We start from the raw sequence: 14,300 nt of genomic DNA on the forward strand, positions 1-14,300 counted from the left end.
TGGCATCGAGCCCAACCCCGATAAGGTATCCGCCATCACCAACATGAAATGGCCAACCTACATAAAGGACATACAAAAGCTTATAGGCTGCATGGCTACTCTCAGCCGCTTTATATCACGCCTTGGCAAAAAGGGATTACCATTCTTGAAACTCCTCAAGGCCTTCGAGTGCTTCTCCTAGCCAGAGGAGGTAGATACAGCTTTCAAGCAACTCAAGTCGTTTCTAACGAAGCCTCTGATCATGACGACGCCTCGACCAGATGAAACCATACTGATCTACATCACCGCCACTTCTCACGTCGTTAGCACAACTATCATCATTGAGCATGAGGAAGCCGAACACACCTATAAGGTACAATGTCTGGTCTACTTCATCAGCGAGGTCCTTAATGAGTCCAATTCATTATCATCAAGTTTAGAAGCTGCTTTACGCTATTTTGGTCACGTCGCGCAAGCTCCGCCATTACTTTGAGTATTACAAGATCACTGTGGTCACTAAGTTCCCCCTAGGGGACATCCTCCGCAACAAAGAGGCCAACAATTGCATCATCAAGTGGGCTATTGTGCTTGACACTTAATCCATTAAATTTAGAAGCAGGCCTACCATCAAGTCATAGGTGCCTATTGAATTCATCGCTAGTGGACCATGATCCAAGAGCCCATCCCTGCTACTTGCCCCGAGCACTAGGTGATGTACTTCAATGGCACCCTCAACATCAATGGTGCTAGTGCTGGTATTTTATTCATTACGTCGACCAAAGACAAGCTCCAATACGTTCTCTGAATTCATTTTCTAGCCTCCAACAATGCCACCAAATATGAAGCATGTCTCCACGGACTCCATATAGCCATCGAGCTCAGCGTCAAATGCCTCATGATATACTGGAGACTCTACGCTAGTCATCAACCAACTCAACAAAGATTGTTCCTATTCTAGTGAGAAGATGGACACATACTGCGCCAAAATTAGGAAACTCGAAGGGAAGTTCTACAGTATTGAGTACCACCATGTGGTACGAGATCAAAATTAGCTCATCGACCACCTATCTAAGATAGGCTCTTCTCACTCCATGATTCTACTTGGGGTCTTCATTCAAGACCTCTTTACTGCCGTCTATTAAGGAAGAGAAGGAAGTTCAAGAAATCCCCCCCCCCCCGCCGAGCAGCTAGTACTTATAGTACCTTCACCGGTCGCTGATTGGAGGGAACAGTTCATCAAGTACATCACTAGCGCTGATGTACCCGCCAACAAGACCAAAACTAATTGCCTAATCCATCGTTGCAAGCATTATGTGCTAGTAGATGCAAACTTGATGAGGAAAAGTGCTAAGGAAGGGATACTACAAAAACGCATCACCCAAGAAGACAGAGTGAAACTACTTCTCGAAATTCACTCTGGTTTCTATGGCAATCATGTGGCCTCGAGAAACCTAGTCAGCAAAGCTTTCTGAGCTGGTTTTTATTGGCCCACGACCGTCACCAACGTAGAAGACCTTGTCTAACGTTGTGAAGGATGTCAATTTTTTGCCAAGCAAATACACATGCCGGCACAAGAACTGCAGACCATCCTAGCTTCCTGGCCTTTTGCATGCTAGGGACTAGACATGATTGGGCCTTTCAAGCCTACACCAATTGGTTTTAGGGTACATGTATGTCGCCATCGACAAGTTTCCAAAGTGGATCGAATACAAGCCACTTGTTTCGGCTACTACAAAGAAGGCAGTTGAGCTCTTCAAAGAAATCATCCATAGATTCGGTTTCCCGAATAGCATTATCATCGACCTTGGAACTACATTGACTAGTCATAATTTTTGGGACTTCTACAAAGACCAATGCATCTCCATCAAATACGTCTCTATTGCCTATCCTAGAGCTAATGGCCAGGTCGAATGGATGAACGGCATGATCCTTGATGTCCTCAAAAAGAGGCTATATCAGAAAGAGGAAAAACATCCGAGCAGATGGCTCAAAGAGCTCCTAGCTATGGTCTAGGGACTACGCACTCAAGCTACTCACAGCACCGTTGTGTCTCCATATTTCTTGGTCTATGGCTTAGAAGTCATACTTCTAGTGGACATTGCCTTCTGAGCACCTAGTGTGGAACATTATAATGAAGAACAAGCCGTAGCTATTCGGACAGAGGATGTCGATAGGGCTAAAGAGGAATGCCTGATCACTTGCAGCTACACAGCCAAATTCCTAGAAGGCTTGCGAAGATACTACAACCGCAACATCAAACGTCATTCATTTGCTATCGGTGACCTCGTTCTCTATAGAAAACAGAAAACCAAAGGGATGCACAAGCTCTCCTCCCCCTAGGAAGGTCCTTCTATGGTCAAAGAGGTTACCCAACCTGGGTCTTACCGGCTATGTGACTTGGACAGAATTGATATCCCCAATTCATGGCACATCGAGCACCTTATACGTTTCTATCCTTGAAATGCTCTAGATATGTACTCTCCACTCCATGATGAATGAAGTTTTTGTCACCATAATTTGTCTCCATTATTTCTCTATTATGGTTTAATCTCCATTTGCGGTCGCTAGCTCTAAGCTACTCCTTAACAAACTCCAATACGTGATCTCCATAAACGCTCCTCCATGTTTCTTCATATCTCCAAGATATTTTGCCAACCGCCGAGCCACACACATTCCGCTCTGTGTTCTTTGGAGAAAACCAGTCTCCGATCTCTCCCTACATGTACTACGGGCTCCACGCTCTGCGCTATGGGTGGTCAGTTGCGGTTCCTTGGTCATGTCTGTTCGTCCTACATGTGCATGGGCTCCACGCTCGATGTTATGGAATATGGGCTAGCCAAGGCCAAGAGCTTAGTAATGAACTAACTGCTTGCATGCTACTTATACCACGTATAATCATGTTAGGGTTAACACTACAATGACTTTTCACCAAAAGACTAGCAAACTGCATAAACATGCACATGTCACCTTACAACATTTGTACACATACATGAATGTTTGTCTACGCCCTCATGTGTTTTAACTATCTTCTCCAGCTGTTATAGATTACTCTCCGAGCAAGTCATTATGTTTGGCCCTCCCTGTCCACCTCGCCGAATAGGTCGATGTCTCTAGCCAGCCTCTTCGCCGTGTCCTCCACCTCATCTTCCAGCTCCTACTACTTTGTCACACCAGTCCTCTATTGAATCCTAGCCCCTATCGCTCACTAGATTGATGGTATGGTAATGAGACCAGACTATCGCTAGGCCATGGGTCATGACAAAGATAGTGGCATTGTGGTTGAAGCTTTTAAAGTTCTCGCACGTCGCCTTGCACCTGTTGTTGATGGTGTCCGGATGAGGCGGCCTATCATCGGGTTGAGGAGCTACCTCCATGTTGATGCAGTCAAGCACCGGCCTAACTCCAGCCACCATGGTGTCGAGCTTTTGCCTCTAGGTTTGTGCCTCTAGCTCTAGCATGTCGAATTGGGCCTTGGTCCTTCAACGATATTGTGCAAGCACCGAGAAGATCCATCAAGCTGAATAAGTCACTTAAGCAACAACTCCAACCATGAACTACTCACCTTTTAGTTACTCGGCTAGTTTCTTCACTCACCCAGACGCCTTCTTCTCCTCCTCTTGGAGTTGACCGATGACCTAACACAACTAGCCGAGCTTCGCATCTTGCTCTACAAAAGTGGCGATCGTCAGCAACATTAAAGTTGTTTGGCAATATAGAATAAGTTCACTGATCCACAGTACCTTTTTCTACTCGAAGAGGCTTCTCAGCTGCTCAAAGCTATGCTCTAGCTACTCAGAGCTGCCTCAGTGTAAACTTAGCAACATATTATTATTTGTGAACTCAATTATAAACATTATTTCCAGCTACAACTCCATGTATATGATGTGTATTTGCTTAATCATGCGATCTTGGTTGTGATGTTGATTTACCAAGGTCCTTTGTGACACTTGGTGGACTACCGGGTTTATATAAGTGCAAGTGTGTGCATGCCAACCTATTAAGCGGGGGCAACCATGCTTTAGCTTGTATAAATTGGGTGGTTCCATCGTAGGTTGATTGTAATCCATACCTATGGCTAGCACGGTGCCAGAGATAGCCTCTGGTCCCAATAGTGCAGCGCCACATAGTCGTTGTTGCCATTGGCATCACCATAGTTGTACTTCGGTGTCGCCGTATGCTAGAAGTTGTCATCGGTGAGCTCATCGGAATCCATGGGAAGAGTCGACTGAGGGCTGAGTGGGATGCGACTACTCAGCGAGAGTTGTGTAGCGACAGTTCCCAACACTAGGTGAAATGATGGCCAGTAAATGCTTGAAGCAATGCGGTCGAATTGAGATTAGGGATTTCCCCCTTGTTGCACTAGGACACACATCTCCTTAGGGATAGCCTTAGGCTCCGAATCCATGGAATAGTGATAAATATGAATAAAATAATCGCCGATGGGTCATGTCGAACTACTTCAGCAATACTTTTTAGCCAACGTACAATATTTTCCTCTCACAACATATCAGCATAAGCTAAATTTTAGTGAAATGAATAGGGCCTAATATGAATAGAAGTTCACAAACAGTCTGCACATTTGAATCTTACCAACGGGCTGGCAAATCTTTAATCAGATTCATTATAGATATTGTACAGGAATGGATGCAAATCTAATTAAAATTCATTACAAATAAAGCGCTTATACTACAACTGACAATCTCAGAACAACACATCTCAAAACTGGAAACAAATTAACAAACTCACATACAATTTACATAGTCCATCACAAAAATTGAGAATATAATAAAATAAAAAGGCGATTAGAAAAATTAGAATCTTCAAACTGGCAGACATTGCCAGCTTCACACACCTATTCACCATTTGGTTCAACAATAGTTGTATTGGGCATCATCGCCGGATCTTCACTCACCTATGTATGTGGTACTTCACTGTTCACCTAAACTTGTTTGTTCTCAACTTTAGATTATTGGGCTTCATCATCGGCGCATGACTCCCATGTGTATGTGGTACTTCAATATTTGGGTCAACTTCTTTGTTTGCAATAGCAGTCGTATTGGGCTCCACCATAAGAACTAGACTCCCCTCTATATGTTGCTACTTCGCTATTCTCCTAAACTTCTTTGTTGCCAACATCTGTCTCTTGGTGTAATGGCCTTTCTATATACATCTAACCTGACGATTTCTGTGAATGATCGTCGCAAAGCATAGGATGAGGAAAATGTGACAAAGGCTGAGTACTAGGTGGCATAGGCACAAGCGGCAACGTACCTAGTCTTGTTGAAAATGTATGCAAATAGATAGTCGTTGTGCACTCTATCCTCCCCCATCTGCTCAAGCAATGTCTGCTGGCCTAAAAATAACGAAGCCATCGCCTCATCGTGCTTCTATGATTTCCTCATCACAGCTTCAAACCTGTCTTCTTGTGACTTTCTCATATGAATTAGTTCTGATTGTAGGGATTGCATAAGCTCAAATTGTGCCTCTGCCATGTTTGGTGCAGTCGGTGGCCTAGAACTAGAACCTATAGTATCATTGCTCAATGTATAATCCTCATCATCGCTGTCGCTACATAGTAGTTCAGCACCAAGTAAACCCTGAAGCCTAGAACATGCCTCTACCTCTCGCAAAGCTAGGTTAGCTTTCTCATTATTGGCTATATCAACTGGTGTCATGTGGTCATGCAGTGCCCTCATAGTAAGCCCTCCTCTGCATCTGTCAATCAAACTAGGAGGTTTATACTCAGGGAACATACTCTTCGATTCTCTCAGTACCATCTCCTATTCTAGGAAACTAACAGTCTTATCCAATAGGTAACAGATGACATGAGCATATAGGATCCTCCTCTTGCCCTTGAATCCATCAGTGATCTAGTCTTCCCACTCACAAATCAGCAAGTCTACCAAATCAAACACGGTGTGCCCCAACATGAAAGATACCAACTACTCTTTGCATTACTATGATTGCCACACCAAAACCAGCTCTAGGTATAGTGACTTCTTGAAGCCGAGTAGGAGCACAGCTTCTAGTTGAGTAAGTTCTCTCGATGACCTTAGAGAGTTAGGACTAAATGGTTGTCTGAAAAGAACAGATACAATTTCAATGGGTGGTGGCATCCTGCCTACGAGGACACAATGATGAGGTACTACTCTTGGGTAACATAATTCATGGACCCAAGTGGTGGGAACTAGATCAACACCTAGAGCTTTAGCTATTTCTTCCCTATATAGCCGGTGATGATCCCCTCTAAACATAAATTCAATGTATTGTCGTCCTCATCGTTTCCACAAACTTTTGAAGAATATCTTCACCCAATCTAGCACATATTCGTGCGCTCTGGTCAATAGGTCTAGTAGTCCTAGCATGTATGTCAAATGACCCTTCATCTCTTCCTCAGTGACTCTGGCTGACCTTGCCAGACCTTCAACTGTAATCAGACAGTGTTCATAGAACTTGACGCTTCTTGGATGGCCATCATAAAACTTGCCTGCATTGGAGTCTAAAATGGACCTCGTGTAATGGGTCTTGGTTCTAGGAACCAATCCTCTAACAAAACAAACCTCAGTTCCTGAATCTTGCTGCCTCTCATGCTCAACAACTAGTCCACATAGGAATAGGGGGAGTAAGATAAATCATGTGGCCTGCCTCTAGCTTGCCTTGTGCATCCCTTGTTTCCCTGATCATCCAACCTTGTCGAAGTTGAATGAACATGGCAACTTTGGACATGGTGTCATGAACTATGATGGTGGGTGGTACACCCTCCATTTTCAATGTTAGTTGCTCCTAGGCCTCCTTGTAATTGAACCCTTGTTGACCTTCTCAAAGGCTTGGTTATATTTTTTGAATGGATACAAGGGATTCACAAACTTTCTTTGCCCATGGAGATGATGTTCGTGACTCCCTCTCCTTGTCTAATGCACACGTGGGTCCTCCCCTAACCATAGTGATGAATAATCCTAAAGTACCAAAGATACATAGAGTACACAATTTACAAACTTTTTTATTTCAAAATACAATTATGGGCAAGGGCAAGGATCAGACATTATCTAGAACAACCCCAGCGCAGCTATGCCTTGCTTAGGAGGTCAAGGGGATAGTAGAAGGGGGCATGTGTACACATGGTGATATGGAGGTAAGGTAGCAGCACTCGATGCACCGATGCAGCAACAAATGTTGTGATATAGGGTTCCCCTAGCTAGGAACTCGAGGTTCCTATGGCAGAACCTCCTAAGTTATAGGGCCCACATGCACCTGTCACTGTCCGACGACCTTTGACATTTATGCATATGTTTCCAATAACTTAAAAAGACTATCGGGTGTCCTCGGGGAACCCCGAATCATCCACAATTTCTGAGCAGGATCATGTTACAGAGTCATTGTAGTATTACAACATTTATTCAAATATCAAAACTAGAGTAAAAACAGCGGAAGTCTTACGATAACATAGCTTACAAACCAGTTGTTTCAAACCTTACAAACTAAGTTCGATGATTATTACAAACCATAGTAGTAGTGGAGTGGCATAATTAACATAAACTTAACACACAATATAAACATCCTGCCCAAGGATCACACATTTACTTCTCATCGTCAGCACGAACTGATAGTCATGCAGCACGATCCAAAACTAGATCTGCTCATGAGGCTCACCTGCAACAAGGGGTCAACGAACCCTGAGTACAAAAGTACTCAACAAGACTTATCCGAAATATTAACTGATAAACTCAATAATGCAGGCTCAGGGATTCAAGGTATAGCTTTAACAATGATCAAAGTTCTTTTGCATAAAAGCTCTTTTAACAACATTCTTAATATAGAAAACTTCTCAAGAATTATATACAAAGCTGACATGATCCACACTGAGATCATGAAACTTCATATCCAACACCTTTACAATCCTTATTCAAGTTCTGGTTATTAATTCTACGATGATGAATAGTGAGTTGAGTCTCCTTAACCGAGGAGCAACGACGATTCGAACCGATTAAACCCAGCTGAGGATTCCAGACCACACGACATATGCAGGTCCCCGACTCACATATATCAACCTACCCTCGGATCCTCTAAAACAAGAACGGGTCTGCGCCACCCGAGAACACAGTACTCCACCATTCCAGCCCATGGCCACGTGGGTACACGCTATTCCCACCATCTCTCCACTCCCAGTGCGCGAGTAGCCATTCTCGTAATAGAATTGCCAAGTTCAGGCTTATCGGAGTATGTGGTTAGTACTGCAAATTCTCACCTCATGCAATTCAACAATGGACGTGCCTTAATCGACATAGGCGGAAAGAACCCGCTCACGAGACCTCCATGTCTTGTGGCTCACACACACCGAGTCCAGCCCGGTCTAGATTTATTACTCCACATTCCCATATCACATGCTAACAATATTGACCAATGTCCCATTTAAAACTTGCTAGGTGGCTAGGGGGTCACCCAACTTTCATCGTTCTACGCATAGCTAAGCAAAACTAGGCATATACGAGTTTAAAACTAGGTAATATGGTAACTATGGAATAACAAGAGTGGTAATGCACCAATTAGGCTTTTACTTAACTCCTAATCACTTCATGCAGTAATGAAAAGCAAAAGCAAAATTAATTTGTAAAACACAAGGTAGGGTTGTATGCATCCGGGGCTTGCCTTCGTTGACGGAAAAGTCCGGTTCCTGTGACGTTTCACAAGTATTCGATCCGACTTCAATAGATGGATTAACCGCCTCAACAACTTGATTAACTACCATGTGTTCACCTTCGTTCACTACACGTAATAACAATGCCATGTTTAACATGATGCGGAATACGAAATATGATGCTCGATGATGGATGCAAAATTAATAATTTGAATACAACTTTCCTTCGCTGGTACTAGTTGCAAGTCAAATAAACTAAATCTTTTTCATAACACATACATCAACTGCCAAGGATCATTAACAACAAATGACCCAAGGTCATCACTCAATCCAAAATTCCAAACAAAAACCTAAATCATTAAAGGTTACTATTCGCTTTTATGAATTAATTATTTAATTCAAAATTATGAAATAAGTCAACTTATTCCAATTGAGCTCAAAATTTTAGTACATGTTCATTACATGTTAACTAAGTGGCAAAATAAATTTCATAATTTTTGGATAAATAAATAAGCCTAGAAAAATCATGGAAATCCATTTATTAATAAATTGAGCAATTTTTATCACATTTAAAAATTACTGAAAACACTATTTCATATTTTTCTTAAATACTATACCTCACAGAGAAGTCACTCAAAAATTTTCATAATTTTTGGAGCTCTAAATAAATCTACACAAAAATAACAAAAACAGACACTATTCATTCAAATCTGAAAATAGAAAAATCCATTTGAACGCTGAGTCACTGACAACGGGTCCCACATGTCATCTTCAACCTCCGATGTTGACTATGGCAGCGACGGCTCTGACCAGCGATTTCTCACCGACGGTGAGATCAACGGCGACGGCCAACGTACCAAAATGACCACATCATCACGGCGCATCGACTGAAGGCACTAGCTAGACGAATTACTACGAGTTACGAGCTTGGCGTCGGCCATGGTGGACGCGGTGGCTCGATGACGTTACGCCGGCGACAGGAGTACAGTAGCAATTAATCAAAGGGCACAGGAAGCATTAGGAGCTCACCACGAACACTACAGAGCAGAAAGTAAGGCTGGAGAAGCAGCGTAGACGCGGGTCGACGTGAACAGCAATGGCGGCAGAGCAAGGATCGTCGGTGACGGTGTGCCGGCGACTGCAGTGGATAAAACAGTCAATCAACAGTGAAATGAGCACTACGGCATCTAGACAAAGCTAAAGGTACACCAATCAAGGGCAACGGCTCACCGACGGGCTCTAGCCACGGAGATGTGCATGCGACGGTGAGGTTACCGACCGCGAGGAAGAAGGCAATGAAACTCAAGTTCCCGGTGAAGACAAGCCAAATTGGTGGGTCGGATGGACGCGCAAGGTTCAGGCGGAGCTGGGACTAGCTTATCAGCGACGGTGGAGCACGACAACGACGGCACAGGCTCGCCGGAGATGGAGCAGCGGCGACGGGAAAAACAGAGAACGAAGAAAGAAAAACGGCGGCGGCTCCAGAGCTTTATAGGGCAGCCAAGGAGGCGCAAAGAAGCCACGACGAAGCCTTCAGCGCGCCAACGCGACGCCCAGACGGCCACGCGCGCTGACTGGAAGCAAGCCGAAGCTCACCGGCGGTGTAGCGCAAGCGGTGAACACTATTCATCGAAATTACAAGTTTGCCATTCGCCAAAAATCACAAATTACTCCCAAATTTTCATAACAACTCAAAAATCTCCAAAAATAAAAGTTGTTCAAAATCAAAAGTTCTACAACTTTGCTTTTATAACCATCTCCTAATTCGGTCTAGATTTTGAAATGAACTTTTGAATTCAAATAGGGAAATTTAACGAATTACGCCTTTTTGAATTACTCAAAATTTTTCTAAACAACTTGAAAAACTCCAAAAATAAACTTTGTATAACTAGCCAAGCTCTACACTTTTGCTTTTGGGACCAACCCCAAAATATGCTTAGATTTTGAAATGGATTTTTAGGGTAGGATTTAAATGTTGAAAAGCGGGGTTTTCTCGAAAAATTCAAAATCCAAACAAACATTGAACTTGAGTCAAACAATACATTGCAACACATACCACATAAATATAAACTTGTATTAGTGTATGCATCTCAAAGTTTTCACCAAATGCCAAATGCTTTGCAATGCATATGATGACATGTCAGATTTTAATATTTAAACACCCGAGGTGTTATAATCCTTCCCCCTAAAAGAAATCTCGCCCCGAGATTCAAAGCCATAGGGTAAGTAATGGAAAAGGAAATGTGTCGTGAGAACACATACAAACTTTGTCCATAAAACAGCTGAGGCCCCTTTACAAAACACAATTTGTACTACCGAACTCAACTAACATTACTCTATTCTATATTGACGCTAGGAATTCTGGAAACTTTTCTAACAAGTAGTCTTCTGATTCCCAAGTAGCTTCCTCTTCTGAATGTTGATTCCATTGTATTTTATAGAACTTGATTGTCCGTCTTCGAGTAACACGATCTTTCTGATCTAACACTCGGATAGGATATTCGGAATAAGTTAAATCCGGTTCTAGTTCCACTCCTTCAACTTCAACATTCTGTTCAGGTACTCGGAGACACTTCTTCAATTGAGAAACATGGAACACATCATGCATAGCTGTGAGATGTTCAGGTAATTGCAAGCGATATGCCACTTTTCCATACCTCTCTAAAATTTGATATGGTCCAATGTATCGAGGTGCCAACTTTCCTTTAACACCAAAACGTGTAACTCCCTTCATTGGTGATACTTTCAGATATACAAAATCTCCTTTGGTAAATACCAATGGTCTCCATCTTCTATCCACATAACTCTTTTGTTGGGATTGAGCTATCTTCAAATTACTCTGTATTTGCCTAACCTTGTCTTCTGTTTCTTTCACAAGGTCAACTCCAAAGAATCTTCTTTCTCCAGGTTCAGACCAACTCAATGATGTTCTGCATCTACGACCATAGAGTGCTTCAAATGGAGCCATTCTAATGCTTTCTTGATAACTATTGTTGTATGAGAACTCGGCCAAAGGTAAGCATTCGTCCCACTTATTGGAATAGTTAAGGACACAACACCTTAACATATCTTCAAGTATTTGATTAACCCTTTCAGTCTGTCCATCAGTCTATGGATGATAAGCTGTACTATATAGAAGTTTAGTACCCAATGAAGAATGCAATTGTTTCCAAAAGTTGGAGACAAACTATGTACCCCTATCTGACACAATAGTCTTGGGTATTCCATGGAGACTCATGATTCTTGCTAAGTACATTTTAGCATATTGGATCGTAGGATATATTGTCTTGACTGGAAGAAAATGCGCTGACTTAGTGAGTCGATCTACAATAACCCATACTGAGTCAAATCCCTTTGATGTCTTGGGTAGACCAACAATAAAGTCCATACTTATGTCCTCCCACTTCCAAGATGGAATAGGTAATGGTTGTAACTCACCAGCAGACCTCAAATGTATAGCTTTCACCTTTTGACAAGTATCACACTTGCTAAACTTGGCATATAGTTGATGTTCTCTCAAACGGGTCAGAACAATTCTGAGATGTTCCGCATGTTCTTTCTTATTCTTGGAATATACTAAAATGTCATCAATAAACACCACTACAAACTTGTCTAGCTCAGGCATGAATACTGAGTTCATTAGATACATGAAATGAGCTGGAGCATTTGTCAAACCAAAAGACATTACCAAGTATTCATATAATCCATATCTTGTGGTAAATGCCGTTTTGGGAATATCTTCAGGCTTTATCTTGATATGGTGATATCCTGATCTCAAATCTATCTTGGAGAAAACTTTAGCTCTGGCCAATTGATCAAAAAGTAGATCTATCCGAGGTAATGGATACTTATTCTTGATGGTCACTTCATTCAATGGACGATAGTCGACACATAACCTCAAAGTCTCATCTTTCTTTTTCATAAAAATTGCCGGACATCCCCAAGGTGAAGAACTAGGTTGGATAAACCCTTTCTCAATCAATTCTTGTAACTAAGTTTTCAACTCAACCAATTCCTTAGGTGGCATCCTATAAGCTCTCCGAGAAATCAGAGCTGTTCCAGGTTGTAACTCTATATTGAACTGTACATCACTATCAGGTGGTAGACTGGGTAAATCTTTAGGAAACACATCCGGAAATTCACACACTATCAGGAATATCTCTAATCTCTTTGACTAGCAGTTGCACAAATCTTGCCCACTGATCTTCTTAGGGTTGGAAGTTGGATAAGAAGTTGAGAATTACTATCAGGCAAATTCACTCGTAAGGTCCTATTCAAAGCATCTATAACAGCCTTATGCTGATACATCCAATTCATTCCCAAAATTACATCTATATCCTGATCCTTAAGGATAATCATGGTAGTGGGAAAAATATGCCCACCCAGGCTTACAGGTACCTAGTATGCCATTTCCTTAGTACATAGACGTCCCCCGGGCGATTGTATAAAGAAACTTTCCTTTGTTGCCCCAATTGCAATTTCATGCTTCACGACAAATGTTCTATTGATGAATGAATGCGATGCACCAGAATCAAAAAGTATAACTACAGGGTGATTGGCAACAAGAAACATACCCATCATCACTGGCTCCCCTTCCGGAATTTCTCTAGCTTGAATATAGAACACCCGTCCTGTCTTCCTCTCATCTTTGCCCTTCTGAGCATTCTGATTGTTGTTCTTGTTTGGTGCCTGACCCTGTTGTTGATTAGCAGGGGCCTTCTGATAATTTTGATTAGCCTGCCTAGGATATGGACATTCCCTAGAGAAATGACCAGTCCTTCCGCAATTGTAGCACAGGATAGTTGTGACCCTGGGATGTTGGAGCATTGCCACCAGGAGTATTGGTTGACTGTGAACTCGGATAGGTTATAGCAGGATGAACATTTGACTGTTGCCAGCTTGGAACTACGGCGGACGATAAGGAGGACGATTATGATGTACTGGATGATAAATCACCCTCTGCCTCTTCAGATTTCCCCCAAAAGATCCAGACGGCACACTCTTTTTCTTTTTGAGCTCCTTATGCTGCCGATACTTTGATTCTGAAGCAATTGCAATATTTACTGCCTCATGGTAAGTGACATTGGTGCAAGTGGTCATCATAGTCTGCAACTTGGTATTCAGGCCTCTCATAAACCACCTCTTCTTCTTAGCATCAGTATTGACATGTTCGGATGCATATTGGGACAGATGATTAAATCTTCCCACATACTGCATCACGGTTTGATCTCCTTATTTCAAAGCAAGGAATTCATCTAGCTTCATAGCCATCACTCCTTCAGGGATATAATGGGCTCTGAAAGCAGTACGGAACTCAGCCCAAGTTATTGGAATGCCAGCAGGTTGCATAGCCACTAAGTTTGCCCACCAAGCACTTGCTGCTCCTCTAAGTTGTTGGGCGGCAAACATAGGTTTCTGATACTCCGTGCATGGGATAAGGTCAAATTTCTGCTCCATGGTTCGAAGCCAGTCATCAGCCTCCAATGGTTCATCTGCCTTGGTGAACACCGGGGGTCTTGTGTCTGTAAAATCAACATATGTAGCCTCCTGTCGATTATGGTGGCGTCCACGGTTTCTGTACATCTGATTCGGATTACTCTAAGCCATCTCATGAAGCAAACGAGAATTTTCAGCCATCACATTGACAAGTGCAGTTATAGCATCAGCTAAATTGGTTGGAACTAGT

The sequence above is a fragment of the Miscanthus floridulus genome, chromosome 4, assembly GCF_019320115.1.
Source record: "Miscanthus floridulus cultivar M001 chromosome 4, ASM1932011v1, whole genome shotgun sequence".
Classification (NCBI taxonomy): domain Eukaryota; kingdom Viridiplantae; phylum Streptophyta; class Magnoliopsida; order Poales; family Poaceae; genus Miscanthus; species Miscanthus floridulus.